The 12,016-nt window shown below is 34.9% G+C and overlaps 1 long non-coding RNA gene across 5 annotated transcripts; it reads right to left on the bottom strand.

Moving 5' to 3' along the window:
- Positions 1–1,012: 1,012 nt before the first annotated feature.
- Positions 1,013–11,152, bottom strand: LOC144961151 (uncharacterized). Of its 5 annotated transcripts, none has more exons than XR_013643071.1 (4): positions 11,000–11,152; positions 3,886–3,998; positions 3,279–3,355; positions 1,013–1,956 (listed from the first exon to the last, which is right to left on the bottom strand). It is a non-coding gene; the product is annotated as an uncharacterized LOC144961151 (long non-coding RNA). The 5 variants fall into 5 exon arrangements; XR_013643069.1 differs by lacking the exon at positions 11,000–11,152 and adding an exon at positions 5,457–7,699; XR_013643070.1 differs by lacking the exon at positions 11,000–11,152 and adding an exon at positions 5,303–7,692.
- Between the last annotated feature and the right edge of the window lie 864 nt (positions 11,153–12,016).

The following is a 12,016-nucleotide window of genomic DNA, read 5'->3' as shown; positions in this document are numbered from 1 at the left end:
GGGGGGGGTTTTTGGGGGGGGGGGGGGGGGGGGGGAATAGTTTTTTAAATGTTTTTAAAGCCCTGTTATTTTTATTTTTCCCAAAATAAAGTAAAAAGTCAAGTAATTCGGGGTAGCGACAAATGGGGCGTCAGCTGATGCAAAATTAAACAAAAAACCCCAACCCCAAAGCATGTTTAGTTATAAAAATAAAAATTTAATTTAAAAAATGTGCATTTCGTATGCTTACCTTGTAAACTGAGTATTCTGGGGATTTTGAAAAGAGTGAAAATTACCAAATTTCCGTCAAAATAAAATTGTAATAATAGTAATAAAAATTAATGTGATTGTGATGAGAAAAAGGTTCACTTTTTGACTTCCAAAATTCATTGTATTTTGGGGCAGTTTCAAATCCAAAAATGTTTATTCTTAGTAATTAAAAAAAATTCATTTTTAGTAAGGGGTACAAATAACCCTCTGGCGTTATTTGCAGTGGTGTACAAATAAGAAAAACCCTTTGTTTTAGTCTTTTACCGGCCGGGTAAAAACCCCATTTTCGGACTTCTCTGTTTTATATTTTTATTAAGACATATAGTAACGATTTGCCTTTTTCTGTACTAGGGAATTGGTCACCCGTTCCCCGGCCCTGACACAATACAGTAGCCTGCACTAAAGCCCTTTCTATCTTCCGGCCCCCAAAAGTACTTCACACAATTTAACCCTGCATTTTTGTGAAGGATAGCTAGTAAAGTTTGGCGACTGAGAACGTTGTCAAACACAAGATAGCATAGCAACAGGTTTTTTAAAAAAACCAACTCGTGGTTTTCCCAAAGCTAATATCCCATTGAGACTTAAGCTCATTCTACAGTAACGTGACGCCCCCCCCCACGTTAAAAATTTACTTTTTTTGGGGGTTTATTACATGAAAATAAATTTTACAAATGGGGCAATGAGTAAAGGGATTATTTTTAAAAGGGAAATTTGTATGAAATTTCCTGTGTAGAAAACCTTTGAAAAATTTCGCAGTCTAACTGTCTCTGTCATGTCAAGGGCATCTTTATGGTCGCACGTCTCTGTTATCTGGAGTCCCTGTCTGGTCAGTCTGTGTGTCCATAACGTCTGTGGTCTCTCTGTCTGGTCAGTTTGTGTGTCCATAACGTCTGTGGTCTCTGTCTGGTCAGTCTGTGTGTCCATAACTTGTGTGGTCTCTGTCTGGGCAGAGTGTGTATTTATAATGTCTGTGGTCTCTGGTCAGTATGTGCATTTACAATGTCTGGTATCTCTGAAAAGTCAGAAAGAGGGTTAGAATGGGGATTTGTCTGTATTAAGTCAGTCATGTCAACAATGTCAAAGTCTTTATCTTCAGAGACAAGAGTCAAAAACTGTTCCAACTGGGAGATTCTTTGCAGAAACTGATGTTCTCCCATAACTTGAAACAAGCTATTGATCCTGTTTGTCACTGAAGATACAATTCGATACCGTCCTTCCTGTGTATTTGTCACACGTCATACTGGTACAATGTCAGTTTCAGGTTGGTCATGGATTTCCAGTCTTTCGCCCGCCATGACCCTCATCATCTATGCACATAACATTCACAAGTGGATACAAATATCGATTTACTTTGTATGTTGCATCCATAACAAACACATCACAAAAAACACTCAAATCACGCCTCATTCTTCCCGTTACTTAAAACAAATACTCAAAACCACCATCCTCATTCACACTGAACTTTGTTACACCTCCTTCCTCCTCTATCTCTCTCAGTAATTCCTGTACCGTCTCACCGTCCGTCCCGTCAATATCAGTCTTGAACAATCTCCGCTGCAAATCTTCGACATCTTTAGGCAATACATTTTATCCTTGGCTTGATTGAATGTATTGCCTAAGTTGGGTTGTGGACACCTTTGTTTTAGCCATAGCCTTCACTGTCTCATTCACGAGGGGCAGGCGATTCTCCGGATAAAGTGAGGATGGCTCAATGTAAAAAGAAAAAAGATTAAAAGTACAAAATTGTATGCAATAGCATTCAATTCTTCAGACCTGCCAGCTAACAAAACAAAAAAAAAAAAGCATTTTATTTTTTATTGACAATTTAAAGACAAAAATCTGCATATAAACCCATAATGCACGAGTTGTGTTTGTCACTCTAAAATACTTGAATGAACTAAAATGCAACAGGCGCTCATCAAATTCAAGGGTTAAATGAATGACTGCAGAATTCCCAAAAAACGTCGCTTCATTGTCTTTGTAACATTTTCATGGCATACAAAAACGCAATAGAGTGGTCACCATTTATAATTAGTCCTCAGAAATCAAGCACTTATAACTGCATCGTACTCATAGTCAAAATCAAATTTTATTTTGAAAAGTCTATGGACAACCATCAAATCTTAAAATTCCTTATCTGGAACAAAAAAAAAAAAAAGACCCAAAAAAATACCACCACCTAGATCTGCTTATATTGTCTTACAGGACTTAATAGCGCTTGCAACACTATAAAAAGGATGATGATATGGTGACTGATTCAATAAATAGGGAACAGTAGATTTCACGAGCACCTCAAAGATGTACCAATTTTGACATTACCTCAAAGTCTCACCGAGACACAAGCAAAGGATCCTGCTAAAACATTTAACATAATGCAATAATATTCAAAACCTATAACTATAACAGTACATAACAGAGAGATGACTTACAGTATAAAAAATCATCTCAAGAAGAAAGGTACTGTATTTGACTGTCTGCCTCCCAACTAAAGACCCCCGCAAGGACCAGGAAAAAATGAGCAATCTTAATCCATAACAAAGACAGGGAGCAACATGGAAAGGGAAAACAAATATAAGGGATAGAAAAATGTGAACTCTCTGCCCAGAACCCTTCCAAGAAATTTTTTTTTTAATAAAAAAAAATACAAATTCTGGAACAGTCAATTTTGTCACAAGCTGGTCATCATCTCTCCATCTCAGTGCGCCACCTTGAATGTATCGTAATAAAATATGAGTTGGAATGGCTGTTGTCCTTTAAACATTTGGTCCTGGTGTCAACAGTGCATTTACCTACCTAATCTATTACTATATATTACACTCAATAGTGGGAGGGGGGAGGGACAATTAAGTACTGAAAATATAAAGTAACAAGAAAAGAAAAAATAATACATATTTATAAAAAAAATTGAGTCTAATTGCAACTAAAATAGAATTTGCGATTAATTGCTGTCAAGTGTAAAATTTTCGGCAGCGAAAAACTGCAGGGACAAAATATCGATGGAAAATAAGTATAAAATGAATGAGTCTTACCAATTTATCACATGGGTGATTTTCATGGTGGTGATTAGCCCCTGTAACCCTCAGAAGCCAGTATTAATTTCAGAGTCCTGCATGGTAAGAAAAACTTTTTATTACAAAATAATAAAATTATCCACAACATAGTATCATAAAATATTAATAGCGTTGTCACTTGCATAACTCAATTGTGAAGGATTTCAACATGCAGATTATAGAGCAATTGAAAATAAATCTTAATAAGACATTCAATAATAATACTAATCCAGCGCAATCAGATACAATTAATGAACAAATCAAGTCTTTCACTTTTTAAACCTGTTCTGGTAATAGTTGAACTATCGTCTTGCTGCATTACATCGTGCAGCCCGCCCACTGAAGACTGTAAATGAGCTGCAGATAGGCACACATTGCCTCTTCCTCTGGATGTTTTAAAATTCAGAATCAGTTTGATTGCTTTATTAAAATTGTCTAGGCAATCAAGATAGAAAAGCTGATGGTGATAATTTACTTCCGAGTTATTCTGAAATATTATAACCTTGTGCATATAATATTTTCATTTTTTTTAAATATGTAAAAGTAAAAAAACACCTCCTGCCCCCGTCCAAAAACAACCTCCTACCTCTGGTTAGGGCGAACTCCTTTGCTTGAAGTCAATTGCTTTTTGCCCTGCTTGCATTCATAGACACAAAAGTCATAAATTAGCCAACTTTCCTCAGGGTGATATGATGGAAGCTGAAAAACACGGAATAATATTAATATAAAAGATCATAACATAAATACCTAAATATTAAGTTTAAAAATTGCAATATTTTCTCCAACTGAGACAAAGGTGTTACAGTTCAGTACGTTAGAAGAATAAGAAAGTAAGTCGAGAGTTTTCTCGAAGAACTTAAATTTGTGACGTGGTACTCAAATCAGTGACTAGGTCAAAAGCTGAATGGCACAAATGGAAAGCCAAAGGCATGTTGTTTTCAATATTTAAAGTCAATAAAAATTCAAATTCTGTGCATTCTAATATTAGGCAAACAACTACAGACTACACTAAATTGAATTGTATTAAGTAAAAGGATCTTGTCACATTCAATCAAGCTGTCATTTGAGAAAAATTACTTCATTATAAATTGAAGTTCAGATCGCATGTTTGAAGCCGTATTAGGAAAATTCATGTATCTGTGTATAAGCCAAGTTTCATCAAAATCACAGTGGCAACGAGTGTCTAATATTTGCCACCAGATACACTCGTAAAATTTGAGTGTAGGCCTATTTAGCAAAATCATATATTAGGAATGGTTTATACTACATCATAAAGTAGCGCATGCCCGTCATCATCCTGCATCTTTTTTAAATATTAAAAAAAGAATTGAGCTTTCATAAGCCGCAATATCCACCAAACATGCTCAAAGCACTTTACAAAGGATCCATGACTAGCAGCAACACGTAACAAGTAGAACGTTAGGCGATGTTTTTCTTCTGACAGACAACGCTCTTAGCGGATAGGAAATCATACACATGAGTACAGTGAGAGAATGTGAGTCCTTGGCGAGGCTCGACCCCAGGACCTTCCAATCCGGAAGTGAGTGCCACACAGCCGCATATATCTTGGCTGTTCTTGAGAATTTGCCAAACACCTACAAACTAATTAGTAAAAAGAGGGGAGATGGGCAGAACTAGACAGACAGATACACACTCAGAGAGAGAGAGAGAGAGAGAGAGAGAGAGAGAGAGAGAGAGGAGAGAGAGAGAGAGAGAGAGAGAGAGAGAGAGAGAGAGAATAATATCAGTTGCCTGTGGTGTCAGTCCGTTTAGGAGTGAGGTGGCGGAAGAAGTAGTCTAGCACTAGTACTTGGGTAGTAGTAGTAAGTAGTAAATAGGGGAGGTCTTCTGCACATTCCTTGAGCTAAGGAAAGTATTCCTTCAACTAACCTTAAAATAAAAAATAAAACCTTGTACATTTCCAACACTTGGACCTGCACTATGACCTATAACTAAAACTAACAAGACAAAAAAAAACCCCCGCTAAGACTCCTCTCCAGTACCTTTCAATATTTCAAATTGAATTATAATGGCTGCGGAAAACTAAAACAATGGTCATATAAGGAAATTTACAAATCAATCAAGTTGTTCTACAGGTTTTAAAATGAAAATATGAAGTAACAAGATATCACTCTAATATAGTGACACCTAACTAACACTAGACATCACACCAGCAGCAATGCTGAGCGGAGTAATTTTACTTTTTTCTACATTTAAAATAAAAAGTGGCATCTTTCATTTCTTCTAATTCTTAACAGACACGATTATGTCCACTTCACATCTCAACAACAGGGACAATTTTTTCACTTCTTGAGGCAGTCTTTTCTTACTTCTTTTAAATTTCATTTTTTAAAGCTTCTTTATTGATTTGTTTATAAGTTCTATTGTTCTTCTTCTTATAATTTCATTGTCAATATCATTTTCATCAGCATACTTTTACGGTACTTTTACCATGTTATTCTTACGCTCTTACAGTTACAGTACAGCAGAGCGATACCTAACGCAGGCCTTTAAAGTGCTACTAAATTTGAAAAATTAAAATAAAACGTTTGACAAAAGATCCACAGTTCAAAAGCTAAAACTAAAACAATTATAAAGTGAAACTACCTCGAGGCTCGGGGAACATCGGGGGTAAGGTCTCCCGCCCATACTGGGCACTGTGGGACTGGAAGTCTAGAGAGCTGCGCCGGTGGAACCCGTAATTTAGCTTCTTAAACGGTTCCGATCATTCAGGAGAGGAGTAGTACCTATCTAGTTGTAGTTATTAGTAGAAGAAGAAGAAGAAGAAGGAGCATGTTCAGGTTCAAGTTCAACCCTCTTAGTAGGCACTTGCAAGAATTTTTCAAAATAGTGGCTATGGGTATTAATATTAATTTAGCGTAGAAAAATAAAGGGGAGTGAAACATTAACTAGAGTGAAAAATTATCGCTCTGTCTCAACTGGTTAAAAAGTTATGACCGTTTATGTGGTGGAAAATCTCTCTATATAGCTTAATAGGAAAAAATGTGAACAAAGCACAGCATCCCAATGGATAATCACGTATAATTCAGAAACAGCTTCAGATACAACTTTGAAATTTTTACATGTGGTAAATCAACATCTCTGTAATACATTGCAAACAGAAAATGAATTATTTATTGAGAAAGAAAAGTATAGTTTAGAGCTGAGACAGCTGAAATCAAGGAAAAATAGATCACGACATACAAAATGAATGACCTATTGGTCAGAATCAGCGTGGGTGCGCAACCGGATGCGCGGGTTGACGGAGGTAGGAAACAATAACAAACCCACATGGTTGCCATTACCTCCACCATCATTCTCGCTCACGGTTTGTGGAAAGCACTTCATTACAGGCACGTAATAGTGAATCTAGTTTTTGTTTTGAATATTTCTATTATTATTCTTTGTAAATTGACCCATATTAAAAGAAACATACAAACAAAACAGGCATGACCAGTCACTAACAATGCCGTGTAGTGTGTGTAGACAGTAACACAGTACGGTGAACATGACTGACACTGGGATCGGAATGTCGGAACCCATGAGTCGTTCGCAACTCTGCCTCACGTATTCATTTAATCAGTCAATTTAATTTTTATTAAGCTTGCGTAAAACATACAAACAAAAAAGACATGCCCAGTCACTAACAATGCAGTGTAGTGTGTAGACAGTAACACGGTACGGTGAACATGAATGACACTGGGATCGGAATGTCGGAACCCAGTAGTCGTTCGCAACTCAGCCTCGCGTACTCATTTAATCAGTCAATTTAAATTTCATTTAGCTTGCCTATTCTTCAAGTTTATGATATATTCACTTTTTCTATTTAAAAAGGGTAATCCAAACAGACCATAAAAACGATTTTATAATAAGCCGACTTCAACTTCCATCACTTACGACACGAACTTATTTTGGGTGTTTTTTTTTTAACAAAACCGTTTGACTCAAACTAAAGCTTCGGCATTGGATAAGGAGCGAGGTCCCTGTTGCCATCTTGCTTAGTTTATACAGAGACTGGGTTGCCAGCTTGGCTGTTCTTGATAAATAGTAGTAAATAGCACAACCTTGTGCAATGAGAGATAGAGAGAGAGAGAGATTTTGAACAAAAAACGAATATCTCTCTCTCTCTCTTACCCTCTCTCTCTCTCTCTCTTGCCCCCCCCCCTCTCTCTCTCTCTCTCTCTCTCTCTCTCTCTCTCTCTCTCTCTCTCCCTCCCTCTCTCTCTCTCTTCCTATTTCATCTGTCACACTGTTTGACAATCTTCTTCACCTGGCTCACTTGTACTTGTAATATCGGGTGTAAGGTAAAATTTTGAACAATTATTATTATTTATAAAATGCAGAAACTTTGCAAATAAACCGATAGACTAGATATTAATTCGATTCGAAAAGTGGAACACAAAAGGAGAATTTGCGAATACCCGGTCCAGACATAAGCGTCATGGTCTTATTTATAAAGTGCAGAATCTTTGCAAATAAACTAATGGTATTAAAAGTAAGCAGATTCGAATTCCGGTCGACATAATGAAAAAAAAAAAAAAAAAAATAAAAAAGTGGAACACAAAAGCAGAATTTGCGAATGCCCGGTCCAGACATAAGTGTTATGGTCTTATTTATAAAGTGAACTTGCAAAAACGATATAGAGATTATTCGATTCGAAGTGAAACAAAGAATTGCGAATGCGTCAGACATAAGGATGGTCTTATTATAAATGAGAAATTGCAAAAAACGGATAAGATAGAGATTCATTCGATTCGAAAAGTGGAACACAAAAGCAGAATTTGCGAATGCCCGGTCCAGACATAAGCGTATGGTCTTATTTATAAAGTGCAGAAACTTTGCAAATAAACGGATAAAGATAGAGATTAATTCGATTCGAAAAGTGGAACACAAAAGCAGAATTTGCGAATGCCCGGTCCAGACATAAGTGTTATGGTCTTATTTATAAAGTGAAGAAACTTTGCAAAAAAACGGATAAGATAGAGATTCATTCGATTCGAAAAGTGGAACACAAAAGCAGAATTTGCGAATGCCCGGTCCAGACATAAGCGTTATGGTCTTATTTATAAAGTGCAGAAACTTTGCAAATAAACGGATAGACTAGATGTTATTTCGATTCGAAAAGTGGAACACAAAAGCAGAATTTGCGAATGCCCGGTCCAGACATAAGCGTCATAGTCCTATTTATAAAGTACAGAATCTTTGCAAATAAACTGATAAATAGAGATTAATTCGATTCGAAAAGTGGAACACAAAAGCAGAATTTGCGAATGCCCGGTCCAGACATAAGCGCTATGGTCTTATTTATAAAGTGCAGAAACTTTGCAAATAAACGGAAAAAACAGATTAATTCTATCGAACAGTGGAACACAAAGCAGAATTTGCGAACAACCGGTCCAGACATAAGCGTTATGGTCTTATTGATAAAATCTAGAAACTTTGCAAATAAATGGATAAAATAGAGATTAATTCGATTCGAAAAGTGGAACACTAAAGCAGAATTTGCAAATGCCCGGTCCAGACATAAGCGTTATGGTCTTATTAATAAAATGCAGAAACTTTGCAAATAAACGGATAGACTAGATATTAATTCGATTCGAAAAGTGGAACACAAAAGCAGAATTTGCGAATGCCCGGTCCAGACATAAGCGCTATGGTCTTATTTATAAAGTGCAGAAACTTTGCAAATAAACGGAAAAAATAGAGATTAATTCTAATCGAACAGTGGAACACAAAGGCAGAATTTGCGAACAACCGGTTCAGACATAAGCGTTATGGTCTTATTTATAAAGTGCAGAAAATTTGCAAATAAACGGATAAGATAGAGATTAATTCGATTCGAAAAGTGGAACACAAAAGCAGAATTTGTGAATACCCGGTCCAGGCATAAGCGTCATGGTCTTGTTTAAATGAAACAATGCCATTAAAAAAAATATATGGTCAATGAGTAATTAAGCTAAATATGCGGAGTTCAAATAGATAACTTGATCTGTGAATTTTTTTTTTATAATTAGCTGTTTTTATTCTCCATCATTTAGGTTATGTGATTAAGTTTATAATTGAAATACAAACTTTATCTCACTTATCAATGTTTTGCAATAAAGGAGAGTGTGAGTGAACATGAGCAAAGGAAATTATTTGAGAGAGTGATATTTATCATGCTTTTCAGTTTGTAGTTGAATTCTAGAATGGATTCTTTATAGTTCTCATTGATTGTATGTCAGTGTGTCAGTCTTTAGGACACCGATTACCCTAATGCGGCCACAATTTACAATGTGACGGCCACAAGCCCGTTAAACGCAGAGTGGGGTATTGTTGTTTGCAAGTAATGCTATGGTTTTAATAGGATATCTGTCTCCTATTAAAATACATTCCTGTGTTGGATTTTGGATTAAATTCATGTCTTCTTCGGATTTTGGGATATTTAATTTTCATGGATTGTGATTGTGATTTTCAAGACTATTAATGTAAGTAAATGCCCAAATAGATATTTTTATTCATTTATTCTTTATTTATTTTTTTTAGTTTTGTTTTGTTTTGAAGCATTTATTATAAGAAATATTGTACATATGCACTTATACACCAAAGACTATATCCTTTCAACTGCTTATTATTATTATTATTATTATTATTATTATTATTATTATATTATTATTATTATTATTATTATTATTGTTATTATTATTATTATTATTATTATTATTATTATTATTATTATCATTATTATTATTATTATTATTATTATTATTATTATTATTATTATTATTATTATTATTATTATTATTATTATTATTATTATATAATGATAATAATGATAATAATAATAATAATAAATAATAATAATAATAATAATAATAATATAATAATAATAATAATAATAATAATAATAAATAATTTAATAATAAGTGCATTGAGTGAATCCCAATCATGGTTGCCCAAATAAAACTGGCGCTAGAATCCCGACTACCTGTCTAAACGAATGTTGTTTGTACGATACATACTAACTACACGTTCAATATCGGGGGCAGAAAATATACGTTTGGTTTTATGAAATTAAAACAGTAGTCCCACATTGTTCTTTGATGTTATTTGTGGTTGCATTTGCTTTGAAACTTGCACATTATATTGTGTTACATTGTTTACAAAATATTTCTGGTACTCGTATGCATGTGTAGTCAACGGACCACCGGTCAATCGTGATCTTTATTATTTTATTATTAATTTTGGCTTGACATCTTACATATGTGAATTTGACAGGTTGTTATGGATGGTAATTATAACATTAAGTGATTTTTAAACATTTTTACGGCGTTTTAAATGTCTTTCTTGCATTCATTGCCGAGCACCTCCACTTTTCTGTTACTATTTTAACGATCAGCTGATTTTCTCTTGCCTCCCCTTTAATTTCGCGGACTTTTTTCAGAACGAGGCGTGGGAGTGGCTAATGGGAATTTTGGAAAAGTCAATAATAAAATATTTATTCACATGAAGATAGACCAAATGCACCACTGAATCGGCGTCATTTAGTTGTTCACTTTGAACTTTTCAAAATGAAAATAGACCTCATAAAAGCAAAGATATGAACTGACAAATGTTTGAGGTGGTGTACTCTTCTTAGTTGATGAGTTAAAGAGTGAGAATGACGAGAAATGAGTTGCCACTTAATTAAGGAAAAAAATTGTCGTATCTAGTTTACTTACCTTCTTTGTTGACTTTTTAATAAAAAGTACATTATTCTCATTTTCGAATGTTTTCAAATTGGAGAAAAGATGAGAATGTCTCGTTTACCGAGAGGGCCATTTTTTTTTTTTCTTCACACTTCTCAAAGAAAGACCGCGAAAAGTGGAGGCTGGTCGACTGCAGGGTTGCCAGATTATTTTTCAACAAAATGCCAGGGGAAGACTCAAAAAATGCCAAAACACTCAAAAAAATGCCAAAGTCTGTTGACTCCCACTCCCACTAAGAAAACTACTCACTTTTGATAGACAATTTACTATCATATCCTGGTGGCTTGCGTGTTTTCTTTTCTTTTCTTTTTTTTTCCTTTTTTAAAAATTATACTAAATTTCCTGTTGGGGTAATTTTTTACCTACTGACTACTAAGTGGAGTGCTAAACCACTACACCACGGTTGGACTTTAAGAATGAAAAAGAAATACATTAACATGAAAGGTAAATACGTAAACAGTTAAATAATTATTGACAATTAAGAAAACTTACTGTTTCGTGTTTCTTATGAAACTTAATTAAGAAAAGGTGTCATTTGAAGTATAATATACAAGAAAAGAAAATGCCAAATGAAAATGCCAAATGCCAAATGATTTTTCTAATGCCAAAGTTTTCAAAAATGCCAGATTTTTGGAATCTGGCATTTAAAATGCCAAACTGGCAACCCTGGTCGGCTGGTCCTTGAAAGCTCACAAATGCAACTTTAAACGCATAGGAGTGCTGGGAGTAAAGGAGCGGTGGTTTGCAACTTTAAACACATAAGAGTTCTGGGAGTACAAATAGTGAAAAGCGGAAGTTTTCGCTATTTGTAGTGGTAGTACAAATAACCACTTCGTTTTAAAAATTGCTATGTCTTTGACAAATGCATTTTATGACAATAATGCCATTTTCAAAAATTGCTAATGAAATGTCTCTTTTTTATTTCAATTTTTCCATCCAGAGCAGGACCAACCCTCTTTGTGGAACTACAAAAAAAGTGGTGGCAAACAA

The sequence above is a fragment of the Berghia stephanieae genome, unplaced genomic scaffold, assembly GCF_034508935.2.
Source record: "Berghia stephanieae isolate SIO BIC M18660-M18661 unplaced genomic scaffold, UCSD_Bste_1.3 scaffold1566, whole genome shotgun sequence".
NCBI lineage: Eukaryota > Metazoa > Mollusca > Gastropoda > Nudibranchia > Aeolidiidae > Berghia > Berghia stephanieae.
This window is presented reverse-complemented; position numbering and strand designations above follow the sequence as displayed.